Source organism: Rutidosis leptorrhynchoides, chromosome 9 (genome assembly GCF_046630445.1).
Source record: "Rutidosis leptorrhynchoides isolate AG116_Rl617_1_P2 chromosome 9, CSIRO_AGI_Rlap_v1, whole genome shotgun sequence".
NCBI classification, from domain to species: Eukaryota; Viridiplantae; Streptophyta; class Magnoliopsida; order Asterales; family Asteraceae; genus Rutidosis; species Rutidosis leptorrhynchoides.
The window spans coordinates 169,236,799-169,241,147 of NC_092341.1; positions in this window are offsets into that span (position 1 = coordinate 169,236,799).

Here is a 4,349-nt window from a genome sequence, read left to right on the forward strand (position 1 = left end):
CTTGACCCTATAGGTCATACCTAGTGGGTGTGTACTTTTCATCGGTATGTAAATATGTCCAAAAAAGTGGGAACGAAATCCAATAGTTTGGCCATTGTGCGTATGAAACTAGCCTTCAAGCTCGTGAGAGGGAATCCATGCACAAAGCAAAGGCATCAGGAAGAGGGGCGTAGTAAGAAATCCAGCAGCAAAGACTTCGGAATGGAAACCTTAGGACTGCAGCCCCAAGGTGTAGCATCAGTTCCAGACAACCGCTCAAGTTCAAGTAAAGGCTTCTATCCTAGGAAGAAAGGCTCGAAAGCCTAAAGCTGTACATCAAAGATTATCTCTTAGATTCGTTAATATGTGGATTCTGTTTCTTGAGATATACGGGTACATATAGATCCTAGCATAGGCTGTGGTAGCAGCTGAAAGTTGGACAACTGTGTTCTTCGGTAGATCCCACCCTCTTTGGTAGATCCTAACACGAATTATATACACTACACAATGAGGATCACAATCATTGATACAGTTTGGATAACTTTCTTTCAATTGCTGGCAGTTGCCCCTGTCGGTGGACCACCCCCCCCCCCCCCAAAAAAAACAAATTCCTATATTTAAAAGGAGATCAGAAAAATAGGCGGACGACTTATAGTATAGGTCGGATGTTTCCGTGAGCAGGAAGAGAGACAACTCAAATGTGAGCGCAGAAATAGAAAGAGTCGTGCCGAAAAAAGTGGAATTCTTCTAAGATCCATTGTCAAACATGGATTGCTTGCCCCTAGATTTATAGCCTATATGAATCTGAGGGATATATATATGTATATATATATATATATATATATATATATATATATATATATATATATATATATATATATATATATATATATATATATATATAGGATATTAGTTTAAAATTGGACATGCCGTGAGTGACTGAAATAGAGATTCTATAAACTTCAAACCAACATATAAAATATGATTTTATCTAAAGTATACGTATAATATATTGTTGAAGGCATGCAACAATTATTATACGAAATGTTTTGTCAAATTGAAATAATACAAAAAACAAAAGTCCTTTTAAAATGTAAGTTTATGCCATCCTTTTTAAGACACTCGCTTGTCATTTGTACGTCGTTGTGGAGAGAGCATCAGCCAACCATCACGGTCGTCTTATGATTACCGAGATGGTGTTTCGCGATTCCCATGACAGTCTTGGGCCGAACATCATAGTTTTTAAATAGGACAACTTAATTGGTGCTTTTTGTGGAGAGAGCATCAGCCAAACACAAGAGGCCCAAGGCATAGATGGGATTAAACATACCAATTGACAATTGTTGTTAAGGATCCCATTAAGATATAGAAATTGTATTGGACTTACAATTGGTAATTGCTACCTACGTTGTTGATTTAAACTTAGTGGAGAGAGCATCAGCCAACCATTCAAGGTTAAATGTAACTTGGATTCTAGCCTTTAACAAATTAATTTTTCATAAGAAAGTTAGGGTAATTAATTATTAAAGGATCAAATATTAAAATACTAAAAGAACTTTGTTAATTTTGTAGATGTCACCCAATGCAACTACACCCGTTCACCACCTTTCTCTAAGACCTGTCTTAGAGAAGGAAAAACTCAATGATACGAACTTCTTAGACTGGTATAGTAATTTAAAAATTGTTCTCAAAGTAAAAAAGAAGTCGTATATACTTGATGGACCTGTAACGACCCGGATTTCTCCGCTAACATATAGAAGATTAATATTTATATAATTAATGTTTCCAACATGTTAAGAAATCAAACTCATTAAGATTTGGTTATTTGAAATGAATTTTATACAAATGTTTGGCCACCCAGTTTGTCTGACGATTCACGAACGTCATAACTCGAAATAATTATATAATGATGTATATATGGATATATATATATATATATATATATATATATATATATATATATATATATATATATATATATATATATATATATATATATATATATATATATATATACACTTATGATTTGATAAAATGATATTTAAGTATTATAACAACCCTCACTTTTTGACTTCCGATTTTACTAAAATACCTAGAGTTGTTATATACGAATAAATTTAACGTTGACCGAATAAACGTACGCTTAAAATAAATAATATAATTATAAATATTATAAATAAGATTATGATATATAATATAACATAATTACATCAATGAATATATATATATATATAATATTTATATTACTTTTGTTATTTAGTTAATAGAATATATAATTAACTAAATAATAAATAATATTATAACATTTATAAAACTAATAAAAACTATAAATTAATAATCATAAATTTTAATTTTTATAAAAAATAAATATAATAATAATTTTTATATAAAATTCGTATTTAATAATTAAACAAATATAGAAATAAAATGTTTAGAAATATATTAAACAATTTTTTTTAGAATTTTATACAAAATAAAAATAAAAACTATATCTACTTTTAATAAATAAATACAAAAATACAAACTACTTTTTCTTTTAAGATTTACTTTTAATAAAAATACAAACTACTTTTCTTTTAAGATTTACTTTTAATAAAAATACAAACTACTTTTTCTTATTTTAACTTTTAAGATTTACTTTTAATAAAAATACAAACTACTTTTTCTTATTTTAACTTTTAAGATTTACTTTTAATAAAAATACAAACTACTTTTTCATATTTTAACTTTTAAGATTTACTTTTAATAAAAATACAAACTACTTTTTCTTATTTTAACTTTTAAGATTTTACTTTTAATAAAAATACAAATTACTTTTTCTTATTTTAACTTTTAAGATTTTACTTTTAATAAAAATACAAACTACTTTTTCTTATTTTAACTTTTAAGATTTACTTTTAATAAAAATACAAAATTCTTTTTCTTATTTTAACTTTTAAGATTTTACTTTTAATAAAAATACAAACTACTTTTTTTTATTTTAACTTTTAGGATTTTACTTTTAATAAAAATACAAACTACTTTTTCTTATTTTAAATTTTAAGATTTACTTTTAATAAAAATACAAACTACTTTTTCTTATTTTAACTTTTAAGATTTACTTTTAATAAAAATACAAACTACTTTATCTTATTTTAACTTTTAAGATTTACTTTTAATAAAAATACAAACTACTTTTTCTTATTTTAACTTTTAAGATTTACTTTTAATAAAAATACAAACTACTTTTTCTTATTTTAACTTTTAAGATTTACTTTTAATAAAAATACAAACTACTTTTTCATATTTTAACTTTTAAGATTTACTTTTAATAAAAATACAAACTACTTTTTCTTATTTTAACTTTTAAGATTTTACTTTTAATAAAAATACAAATTACTTTTTCTTATTTTAACTTTTAAGATTTTACTTTTAATAAAAATACAAACTACTTTTTCTTATTTTAACTTTTAAGATTTACTTTTAATAAAAATACAAAATTCTTTTTCTTATTTTAACTTTTAAGATTTTACTTTTAATAAAAATACAAACTACTTTTTTTTATTTTAACTTTTAGGATTTTACTTTTAATAAAAATACAAACTACTTTTTCTTATTTTAAATTTTAAGATTTACTTTTAATAAAAATACAAACTACTTTTTCTTATTTTAACTTTTAAGATTTACTTTTAATAAAAATACAAACTACTTTATCTTATTTTAACTTTTAAGATTTACTTTTAATAAAAATACAAACTACTTTTTCTTATTTTAACTTTTAAGATTTACTTTTAATAAAAATACAAAATACTTTTTCTTATTTTAACTTTTAAGATTTTACTTTTAATAAAAATACAAACTACTTTTTCTTATTTTAACTTTTAAGATTTTACTTTTAATAAAAATACAAACTATTTTTTCTTATTTTAACTTTTAAGATTTACTTTTAATAAAAATACAAAATACTTTTTCTTATTTTAACTTTTAAGATTTTACTTTTAATAAAAATACAAACTACTTTTTCTTATTTTAACTTTTAAAATTTTACTTTTAATAAAAATACAAACTACTTTTTCTTATTTTAACTTTTAAGATTTACTTTTAATAAAAATACAAAATACTTTTTCTTATTTTTACTTTTAAGATTTACTTATTTTCTTTTAATTTTTTTTACCTAACATTTTCAACTATAAATACCACATACATTTCTCATTTCAAACTTACACCTTAATCTCTCATTTCTCTATTAAGAACTACTTCTAGTTGATATCTCGGTCACTTACTTGCTTTACTTTCCTTTCTTGCGTGGAATACTTCAACTGCTATTTAAGGTGAGTTTCATTACTCCCTTTTTATATATATTTTTGGGCTGAGAATACATGCGTTGTTTT